The following is a 12,000-nucleotide window of genomic DNA, read 5'->3' on the forward strand; positions in this document are numbered from 1 at the left end:
AAACAGGTATTGGATGTCTACAGTCAAGAATTGGTAAATCAAAGTTATATCTCAGCCAAGGAAAATTCTTCATGGAACCACTGCATAGTTAATAAATACCTAAAGATATAAATAACTAATATACAACATCTTAAACAAGTATTCCTGAGAGAAGTAACAAGCAAGTGAACCAAAAGAACTGACATGTGTGGCATGGCTTATATTTATATCTGCTTTGTTCAACTTGTCCTGTGTACAAACATTTATGCTTTGTCTAAAAACAAAGCATAACTTTTTGGTACCATTATGTTGGTTAAAATTAGGTATTCAGACTTCTGTCAATGTTAATAGTTTCTAATTGGATTTCCAAATATATAATTCCTAATTTACCACTTTCAAACTCCATTTAACTTACCCAAACAATGCGGTGTTTCAAACAAAAAAAAAGCTGCAATGCTGCTAAGGTATTAATTAACACAAATCACCAATTTGCAAAGATTGTAACAGACTGATCTTTATGACATTACAAAGCTGTAGACAAGGTCTAACACCTCAGGTGAAAGTAGTTTTGGACAGAAAAGAGTTCCAAAATTGATTGTATTATTGCATGCAGAAGCGGAAAGTTGTTAATACTGAAATAAGTAAGTACAAAAACCAGTTACTAACAGAGTCCTACACCAATTATTGTTTTGCCTGTTACAATCTAAATTAATGATCCAGATTAAGGTGTGATATGATTATCCGCAAATGTAAAGCATTTTACAGAATTATTTTAAAACTATTCATCTTGGCTGTTTGGCTTTGTCTCTCCCAGTTTCCTGTCATTGAGAGAAATGTGATTGAAGCATTCCCAAGCCAGAAAAGAGAAGAAAGCAGTGTTGTGAACTTAATCCAGCATTTTCCATTAGGAAGGAAAGCAAGCACTGGAAACATTAAGACATATCTCATTACACTGAATACGAAGAACCTTAATGTGAATAAACGAACTGCAATAATTCAAGAACAACACACCAGCTCAAAGGATTATCCAAACCATATATTCAAATACAGAGTTCCAAGCATACTGGATGAAAAAATTGGACAAGGAGTGAAAGAAAATCAAGATAAAGGCTAGTTTTAAATTAAACAACTGATCTCGAGGTGACTTTAGAAGCAATGAACATTAATTTTGAAAAGATTGAACATCGTGAATACTGAAAATCAGAACATGTAAAGATCATTTGGTCTCTAAACACTAAGCATAGCAGCCCGGCGATGGCTGAAAATTAGTTAGCAAAATTCCAGCAAACCTGTGCTCAGCTAAAATGAAAACAAACATTGAAGAAAAAGTTTACAGGCACAAAGATCAAACGAGCAACAGTGCATAGTCTCAAAATTAAGACTTCATGAGCAGGCAGTATTAGAAAATAAACTCTGTTTCTAAATGCCAAAAAAAATTCTATGCAGACTGACTCTGGTCTCATTGCCATTCACAAACCAATCTTACTCCAGTTTGATAAAACCAGGGTTTAAAATTAAGCTTCCAAACTTCAGGCAGTTTTAAATGGGGTAAAAGATTCAAGTCAAGAGTAAGCACCCCTTCAAAATAAATTCCACTTTAACCACTGATCAACTGTATAACATGCCAGATGACCAGTCAATAAACATTTCCAAAAACACTATTCCAGGCTGTACTATTTGGATTAATATCACAAAATAATTATATTTTACAGTATACAGTTACATTCCAAAACAAACACACCACATCATCTTCAGATCACTGACTGCATAAATAATGAACAGAGGAGAGCAAACAAAATACAGGAGTAATTGTTTTGGTAAAAAATTCAGCCAAACTCATCTTTATTGTACAAAGTTTACAAAGAGTTGGCTAAATACACTGTTCAAATATATATTTTTAAAAATTCTATGATTTTAATCATAGAAGAGAACACCCACTCAGTTCCTAAACCACCAGTTGGTACCAATAGTTATAAATTATTACACCCTGGATATCTCTCAACTATGGATCAGAAAATGAAGCCCAGGTTTGCAATGCGACAAGTGAGAGCTTCACCAAAGCAATTGTTCAAAACCAACTACTACACACACCTTGATTATCACAGTAATGAGTATATTTAACTACTATCCACTAATCTGTATCTGAAAAGATGCTCCAGTTCAACAGTGTATCTTCTGCACAAAGTTGAACATTGCATTATCAGAAACAGTACTCTAAATGTGACATGTTGTTAGTTATGTCTAAGCTTCCATGCCACTGCACAAGTTACACTGCTCCTGTGAACGTCAATATAATTGTTGTCAGTGCCCATTGTAAGTCTTACTGAAATGTAATTCCATGTATTTAACCTTTTTGGTCCAGAAATAAGAAATAGGTTCACTTAATAGTTTGCAGTATGTGCCTTGCATTCAGCAGAATCACAGGTCAACATAGATAATCATAGAAACACTAAATTCAAAACAATTGGAAACACCAGTTTGAGCCCAAAGCGCAGATTTTCCATTGCACCAGGCTGCTGCAGTGACTCAAGTCTAATCAGCATTCGCCAAAACTTAAATGGGTACTCAAAGCCTCCCCTCTGATTTAATCCAATATCAACACTGAGAAGAATACAATGCAGCACTAACCAACTACGTAAACAGGGGAGTTATTTGAATTGCTGGTCAGTGCTCAGTGATCAGCTCACATTGCCAATTTTTAACGATACTAGTGGAACAAAACAAAAGGTGGCAAAAGTTGATTGACAGCTACTCAAAATGTGTTATCAGCAAATCTCATTTGTGCTACTGGTTAAATTGATCACCAAAACGGAATGTCCCCGTCTGACAGGTACATTGAATTGTACAAATTCCATAACAGCAAATACTTTGGTTTAACAGAAATGGTCTTGAATTAAAATTACACTATTTAAAACTTTATTGACTGCACAGACAGAACAGTGAGGAAATGCACTGACCAGCACATCAGGAGAAACAGAGTCCTGGTTGAATGGATCCTCCTCTCCATTTGCTGGTTGCAATATAGGTGCAGAAGGTTCAGCTCAAGCCTATTCTCCAATTCAAAGATCATGACAGATCTGTGGCCAAACTGCACATACTTGCCTTTAAACCATATCCCTTCATACCTTTGCTTAAAATTTATCTCCCTTAGATTTAAAATTATCAGCCGGCCTGGCACGCATTGCTGTTCGTGGAAGCAAGTTTCGAACATCAACCACCCTTGTGTACAGAAGTGCTTCCTAACAGCTCTCCTGAACAGTCTGGTCCTATTTCTCAGATTGTGCTCCCGAGTTCTAGAATCCCCAACCAATAGGAGCAGCTTATTAACTAACCTACCTATTCCTACGGCAAAAAATCCTGAACTTTATAGTAAGAACTGAAGGTTCAACGAGACCAATGGCACTCTGGAGGAGAAGGTCAAGACGATAAACAGCATTTCCAATCCTGCTGCAAACTTCAGTTAAAAAGCACCCCTGAATTCATAAGTTGAATAAAGGTCAAAATTAGTTATAATGCCAGATCTAATTGTCTGTTGACTGGCACTAATTAGAATGATTCAATGAGCTGCTTGAATTTCTGCCCATGAAACCATTTCACAGAGCAAGGTCTTTCAGAATGCCAAGAAAATTAGAGAAAAATTAACATGTTGACAATATATTTTCTTCAGTAATATGAACCTGTCAAATTTCAGTTCAACAGTCAATATTCTCCTAGTTAAGTATGGAAAAACAAGTTTATTGCTGGATTTCTTTGCAACATTGATATTGAAGTGGGAAAAGGATGGCTGTTTTCCATAGTTTTATTCAGAATGTTGCACAGAAAGCCAATAATAAACTGAAAAGGAGATACAATTGGATAGGTTGCCCGTGCAGAGAGTGGATAAGGGACCAAGACCAGATAAGACTTTTTTTTTAAAAAAATTCATAGGATGTAGGCATTGCTGGCTAGGCCATTATTTATTCCCATCCCTAGTTACCCTTGTCCAGGTGGCGATGAGCTGATTCCTCGAATTGCTGCAGTGTAGGTACAACCAAAGTCACTGGGAAGGGAGCTCCAGGATTTTGACCCATGTTTAGAAGATGGTGACTTTGGAACTTTTACGAATTGCATCCAAGGACACTGAGCAAAGAAACAGTAGAAATTGTGGATAGTATAACTATTATTCCTCTTCTGGGAACATGGGCTCAAATCCATCATTAACAGATGGTGAAATTGGAATTCAATGAAAATCTGGAATTAAAAGCTTATCGAATGGCATCCACGTAACCATTGTCAGTGGTTATAAAAACCCATCTGATTTACTAATGTCTTTTACATAAGAAATAGAAGCTGGAAATTTAGCTTCTCAAGCAACCTACCCCTCACCTCAAATTCAACAAGATCACAACTAATCTGCCCTAACCATAACTCCTCTTTTGTGCCAGCTCATCATAGCCCACTGGCATAGTGCTAGTTTTCACGATTTGTTTGCCTTAATTTTTGAGTCTTCATGTAATATGGAGTGAATTGCAATGGTTGAAGCCTAGCAGCTCTGCTGCTGGGACTTAGGAGGAGGCTGAGATGAATCATTCTGGCTGAAGATAGGTCCAAATGTTTCAGTCTTGTCTTTTACATTAATGCTGTAGGCTTCCTCATTGTTAAAAATGGAGATATTCCCAGACATAAATTGTTTCTGTGAGTTTAACTTCTATCATAATTCATGCCAGGATGTGGCAGAGCTGCAGAGCCTCAATCTGATGCATTTGTTGTGGAATCACTTCACACTGTCTTTTGCATGTAGCTCTCATTATTTGGTATGCAAGTAATCCTGTGTTGTAGCTTCACAACGTTGGCCCTTGATTTTTAGAAATTCCCGGTGCTGTTCCTCCATTCTTTCATAAACTAGGATTTATCTCCTGGCATGATGGTAATGTCATCCCATTTCTCCCCTCAGTTGAAGCAAAATGCTCAGAGACACAGTATAGTTTTACTTCCTTCATCTTTATTCTGGATCCTGGCAGGGAGAGAGAACAATTGCCCATGTGCACAGAGACGGGAGTTCAGAGTTCTGGGTTGGTGCTACTGTTGGACAGAACATAACTAGGGATTGTGAAGGTGGTGTCCGGACATTCTGTTGGGTATAACTCCACCTGTTTGCCTATGAGGCTATTGTTTAACTAGCCAGTTGTCCCAATTTTGGCACAAGTACAGATTTGTTGGTGAGGAAGACTTTGCAGGGTCATCAGAGCTGTTTACCATGGTCTTTTCTAATGTTTAGGTTGATGCATGGTTCTGCGTTCAAGTTTGTTTCTTTGACTTTTTAGCAGTTTTGACAAAGCTGAGTGGTTTGCTAGACCATTTCAGAGGGCAGTTAAGAGTCACCCGTAATGTTATGCATCTATAGGCACATGCATGCCAGACCAGATAAGGACAGCAGATTTCCTTTCCTAAATGAAGGTGGTCAAGGAGAATATCCCCGCCTGTCACGCGGGAGACCGGGTTCAATTCCCCACCGGGGAGGCTGCAGTACATTGAGTAGGCGGCACGGTGGCTCAGTGATTAGCATTGCTGCCTCACAGCACCAGGAACCCAGGTTCAATTCCAGCCTCAGGTATCTGTCTGTCTGTGTGGAGTTTGCACATTCTCCCCGTGTCAGCGTGGGTTTCCTCCTACAGTCCGAAGATGTGAAGGTCAGGTGAATTGGCCATGCTAAATTTAATTTAGAGCAGGACCCTAGGAAATTGCCTATCGTCAGCCAGAACTGATGATGTTCAATGATGATTGCACAATTTTCAGCGATAGTCATAATTTGGATACTGAAGCAGTCTCTGTCCAAATGCAGCAAGACCAAGACAACATCCAGGCTGACAAGTGGCAAGTCACATTCTCACCAAACAAGAGCATGTGTGATCACTTCCAACAAGCAAGAATCTAACCATCACCCCTCGACATTCAATGACATTACCACCATTGAATTCACTACTACCGACATCCAGTGGTTATCATTGAACCTCTATGAAAGGTTGTAATTGCATGACAGACTGTTATAGAGATTTAAATTGCAGCTGTAAGGTAAGATTGTATACACTGGGGTTCTTCTCCTTGGAACAGACTAAGTGGAAAAGAGATTTGACTGAGAAGTATAAAATTGACGGAGGGATCTGGTACAGTGTGTGGTAAGGGTCTATTTATTTTAGAAATATATACAGGAGCAGGAGTAGGCCATTCAGGCCTTCTAGCCTGCTCTGCCATTCATGATGATCATGAGTGATCATCCAACTCAACAAGCTATTCTTGCTTCCCACCTCCCCCAATACTTTGATCTCTTTATTGAAATCATACAATGTTTTGGCCTCGACTGCTTTCTATGTTAGAGAATTCCATAGGCTTATCACTCTCTGGCTGAAGACATTTCTCTTCATCTCAGTCCCAATGATTTACTCAACACCTTTAGACCTGTGACACCAGGTTCTCCAACCATGAACATCCTTCCTGCATCTGCCCAGACTGGTCCTGTTAGACTTTTATAGGTTTCAATGAGATCCCACCTCCTTTTTCTGAACGCCAGTGAATATAATCCTAACCGATTCAACATCGCCTCATAAGTTAGTCCGCGCTTTTTGAGTGGCACGGTGGCACAGTGGTTAGCACTGCTGCCTCACAGCGCCTGAGACCCGGGTTCAATTCCCACCTCAGGCGACTGACTGTGTGGAGTTTGCACATTCTCCCCGTGTCTGCATGGGTTTCCTCCGGGTGCTCCGGTTTCCTCCCACAGTCCAAAGATGTGCAGGTCAGGTGAACTGGCCATGCTAAATTGCCCGTAGTGTTAGGTAAGGGGTAAATGTAGGGGCATGGGTGGGGTTGCGCTTCGGCGGGTCGGTGTGGACTTGTTGGGCCGAAGGGCCTGTTTCCACACTGTAATGTAATCTAATCTAATGTAATCTAATCTAATCATCCCAGGAATCAGTCTACTAAGCAAAGTGTTAAGAGAGTGTAGTTTTAGTGACTGGTGGTAAGGCTGAGGAAAGATGAAGAAATATTTTTTCACTCAAAGGATTGTAGGATTCTGGAACTTGCTATCAGGTCAGGGCAGAAATCTTGGAAAAGGTCTCTGGACGTGCACTTCAAATGACCCACAGAGTGACAGATCAAACAATGGAAAATGGGATAAGACTAAATGGCTCAGCACAAAATTAATGGACCAAGTTGCTTCTTTCTGTACCATAAACCTTCTTTGATTCCAACTAACGTGAGGTTTGTGGAAGAGATAGAGACATTTGGTGAGGGCTATGTATTGATGTGATATACACGGACAGCCAAAAGATGTTGGATACAGTGCCAAACAGACTAATGAACCAAGTTTAGTTCTTCATGGAATAAAAAAAACGCTAGCAGTAACATGGATATGGAACTGGTTGAACGACAGAAAACAAATACTGGTGGTTGACAGGAAAGATATTGTGAAACTTGAAAGGGTTCAGGAAAGATTTACAAGAATGTTGTCTGGATGTGGTGGGTTTGAGTTTGAGTTTTAGGGAGCAGCTGAATAGGCTAGGGCTTATAGAGGTTTATAAAATCATGACAGGTAAGGACAGGGAGAATAGCTAAGGTGTTTTTTGCCCAGACTAAGGATTCCAAAACTAGATAGCATGGGTTTAAGGTGAGAGGGGAAAGGTTTAGAAGACCGGAGGGGCAATTTTTTCCTGTAGAGGGTGGTACATGTATAGATTAAGCTACCTGAGGAGATGGTGGAAGCAAATACAATATAACAATATTTACAAGGCCTCTGTTTAGGTACATGAATAGGAATGGTTTGGAGGGATATGGGCCAAATTCAAGCAAATGGAACTAGTTCATTTTAGACTATCTGGTCGGCACAGACAAGTTGGAAAATCTGTTTCTGTGCTATATAACTGATTCTATGATGGATTTTTTTTTCTCAGACTGCAGAAACATCTGTAATGGAGCTCCCCAGGGAGTCAATATTGGGAGTTTTACTTTTCTGAACATATTAATGGCCTAGACCTTAGTGCAGACTGCACAATTTAAAAACTTATGTAAGACACAAAACGTGGAAGTATTGCTAACTGAGAGGGTGATATTGTGGAACTTTCAAGTACAAAGGACAAATGTGCAAAATGGAAAGACAGATAGCAGTGAAGCTCAATGCAGAGAAATATTTCACTTTGGTCAGAAGTACATGGAGACCTCATAAAGACAGCATTTCTAAAGGGGGAGCAGGAGCAGAGAGACCCGAGCATAAATGTACAGAAGTCATTGAAGGTGGTACGACGGTTGACAGCACAACTTATAGAACATACAATATCCTAAGCTTTAGTAATGGGCACAGCATATAAAAACAATGGACTTCTGTTAAGTTTGCATATGACACGCATTTGGTCTGAACTAGAGTACTGCATCCAGTTCTGGGTGCCACACTTTAGGAAGGACGTGAAGACACTGGAGAGAAAGAAAACATTTATTAAAATGGTTCCAGGGGAAGAAGAAACAGTTATTTAGATAGATTGGAGAAGGTAGGACTATTTTCCTTGGAGGAAAAGAACTAAGATTTAACAGAGATATTCATATCACATGGGGTAGATGGAGTAGATAGAGCGAAACTCTCCCCACTCAAAACGATCAAGAACAAGACAGTACAGATTTAAAAAGACTTTTAAAAGGATCTAAAGAGAGAACAATGAATGGTTAAGTCTGGAATGCATTGAGATTATGGTGGAGGCAGGTTAAATTGAAACATTCAAAAGGGGCTGTTACCTAAAAATGAAGCATGCACAAGGTTACAGAGAAGACAGGGAACAGCATTAAATGAATCGCTCAGAGAGCTGATGGAGACAACAGAATGAATGGCCTTCTTCTGCACTGTAACAATTCTCTAATTCTGTAGAAATTAAGTGCACCACATAAACCACAGAAAACTATTCCAAACACACATTATAAAAAGGTACCAACCTGTTGTTTTTGCCATCTCTCACCATTAACCTTTAAAATTATTCCAAATTAATATTTGTATTAATACATTATTCCATACCAACTCTAGCAACTTTGCGAACTGCACACAATGTTGTCAGTTTTCTAATGAAAAACAACATTACATGCAAGTTCAAACAGTTCTCAAGGTGGTTAACTTTATGTGGACCGCACAGCAAACTGCCGCACCAATAGGTTCTCACACATTAACTTTCTTTGGCAAATGCCATCTTTCTTCCTACCCGAAGGCATTGATTCCTGCAAGATTATAGTTTCTCTTGACCCTCACCTATGGTCAGCGAATGTAAATGGCGAATTTGAGATTCAATGTCCATGCAGTCCTGAACTAGCCAAAGTTAACCGATTAGCATTAAGGTGCAAAAATTGGCCTCAACACCACGGGCTCGGGAGAAGGTTATTCATCCAGGTCCCAAAAATGTACAAGTGCTGTGAACTCATATTACTGATCATGTAAAAGAAAATTGAGCTTTGTGCACGAGCGGCTTATACATTCAAAAGTGCCACCTACAACACAGAAATAAAACCACAAACCAAGATGTTTGTAAAATTGCAAATCACCACAGAATGTCACTTCAGTTGCCAAGGGTGATGCGGTAATTAGTTCAACGTCATCCAGGCAGCAAAACACTGATTGAATTTCATTTCCCCATCCCAACCATTATCCAACACTGTACATTGAAAATGGGCAACAAAGTTCAGTGTTCTTAAAAAAAATTAATTCGCCCGTTTGCCTGTGCCTCAAAAACACTCAACGAAGTCATTAATAATGAATTATAGTGACAGGCAAGCTTCAATACGTCCTGGTTAGTTCTGTAAGGATCTGCAGCGAGACTTGACACTGGTGCGAGTGCCGCTTTTGGAGCCAGGCCCGGATTCACTGCGTATTGCACAGGAACAGGGAAATCCCATCGCGGATCAGAGGCAGCTCCGTCCGTCCCCAAACGAAATACCCATCCCTGGGAGCAGGGCGGCCTCCCGCTGAAATGCTGCAGACGGGAGACTCGGGCCTACGGTCAACTCTCCCCCTTCCCCACCGCCCCCAGCCGCTTGGCTCTTCCCCGCTGACCATCCCTGCCATTTCGGGAGCAGGAGTCGGGTCTTTCCACTTCCCTCCTCCGAGAGGCTCCCTGCTGCACCCCACAGCCTCCAGCCCCGCTTCAGCGGCCGCAGTTAATGCGGTTAGTTTCGGGGGGGGGGGGGGGGGGGTGGCAGGCCCTGAGGGTGCCGACCCCGGGCGTTAATGATTAAACGGCCGGTCCTTACCTTGGAAATATTTCACCCACACCGTCTCTCTCTTCCGTTCGCTCGCGGGTTTAAAGATTAACTTTCCATAGATCCGAGCACCAGCAAGCAGCCTCCCTTGCCTGCAGTTCGGTGTCCGCTCAGTCCTTACTCCTCCTGGCCGGCCAACCTGCCTCTCATTCGCTCCCTGTCCCAGAGACACACTCTTCCCATCCCCCCACCCATGGAGACAACCCAGGCTCAGAGGACGGAGCGAGTGACGCAAACGCCCCGCCCCTATCCCAGTGACCACGCCTCCCCCCAGGATGCATACAAGAGCCGCTCCGGCTCCGGCCACGCCCCATCGCGGTTGCGCGCGCGAGTCAAACCACCCCCACCCACCCACCCACGGCGCAGGCAAATGGCGCCCCGGCCGCTCCCTCGCGCGCGTGCCAGCGCTGCCCCGCCCCCACACTCGGCGCACGCACAAGGCTGCCCAGCCTCCTCCCTCACGCGGGTGCGCGCGCGTGCCAGCGCCGCCCCCCGGCGCACGCAAATAGCGCACTGGCCCGCCCCCACCCGGGTGCCCCGCCCCGCCCCGCCCCGCGCCGCGCCCCTCCGCTGCTTCGAAAGTGCCTCCCGCTGGAATAATGACTGACAGTCACTGAGGCTGCAAGAACAGGACAGAAAGGCTCAACTCCCGACTCCCCAAAGCCTCTCTGCCATCTAAAGGTAAAGTAGCCATCGCCCTATTGGATCGTGGGCCTGCCCTCTCGTTCGATGATGGTTTTTTTGATCAGATTGGATTTCCTACAGTGTGGAAACAAGCCCTTCGGCCCAGAAAGTCCACACCAACCCTCGAACAGTAACCCACCCAGACCCACCTAACACTGTGGGCAATTTAGCATGGCCTAACCTGCACACCTTTTGCACTGTGGGTGGAAACCAAGCACCTGGAGCAAACCCACGCAGACACAGGGAGAATGTGCAAACTCCACACAGTCACCCTGGTGCTGTGAGGTAGTAGTGCTAACCACTGAGCCACCCATGCTGTTCTAACCTGAGAGGCACCGCAACTAAAATTAGTGGAAGAAGTTGAGAAGGAAAGTCCTTCATGGTAACCTCAGCTGGTGCAGGAATTCAACCCAAATCCAACCACCTTGCCCTATAAGGTGCAAGCCAGAAATGTGATGGAATATATTTCCCTTGCTGGATGAGTGCAACACCAACAATGCTGAAAAAGCTTGCTGCATCCCCACCACAAAGCAGCCCACTGGCTTGGCAGCTCATCAATGTACACATTCAAAGTTTATTCCTATTCACCAACAATGCAGTTTGAGAGCAAAGTACATTAGCAGTAACTCACCCTTGACAGGACTTTCCAAACATACCACCTCCATCAGTTAGAAAGACAAGGGCAGCAGATACATGGGAACATCACCATGTGAATGTTGTCTTCCAAGTCACATATCATTCTAACTTGGAAATATTTCCGTTTCTTAACTGATTCTCGATCGAAATCCTGAAAGTCCCTTCCTAACAACTATGGACTGTAGTGTTGCAAGAAAACAGCTCGCTACCACCCCCAGGCCAATTCAAAATGGGCAAAAAAAGTTTGCATAGTCAGCAAACCCACATCTTGAAAACAGCATTTAAAAAATGCCGTCCACCTCCAGGCTTGAGTAATACAGCTAACCAGAGCAATACCTCCACTCCCCTCACCCCACCAAACCAGAGTAATACAGCCATTCAAAGCATGTGGTGCATTCAGCCACTCTGAGCTAGTGTAATATATTCTAATGCAGTCAGTCA

The 12,000-nt window shown here is 42.5% G+C and overlaps 1 protein-coding gene across 5 annotated transcripts in view; it reads right to left on the bottom strand.

The window, feature by feature from the left end:
* The window catches only part of evi5b (ecotropic viral integration site 5b), a 295,151-nt gene extending 284,731 nt beyond the window's left edge, over positions 1–10,420 (bottom strand). For 2 of the 5 annotated variants that reach the window (XM_043698800.2, XM_087990458.1), the window contains exon 1: positions 10,231–10,420. The gene's annotated coding sequence lies outside the window, so the exon portion shown is untranslated. The remainder of the gene's footprint in view (positions 1–10,230) is intronic. The other 3 variants (XM_043698798.2, XM_043698802.2, XM_043698803.2) reach the window with 3 other exon arrangements.
* Positions 10,421–12,000: the final 1,580 nt, after the last annotated feature.

The sequence above is a fragment of the Chiloscyllium plagiosum genome, unplaced genomic scaffold (genome assembly GCF_037043375.1).
Source record: "Chiloscyllium plagiosum isolate Xiang-an unplaced genomic scaffold, Cpla_swu_hap1 HiC_scaffold_9, whole genome shotgun sequence".
NCBI lineage: Eukaryota > Metazoa > Chordata > Chondrichthyes > Orectolobiformes > Hemiscylliidae > Chiloscyllium > Chiloscyllium plagiosum.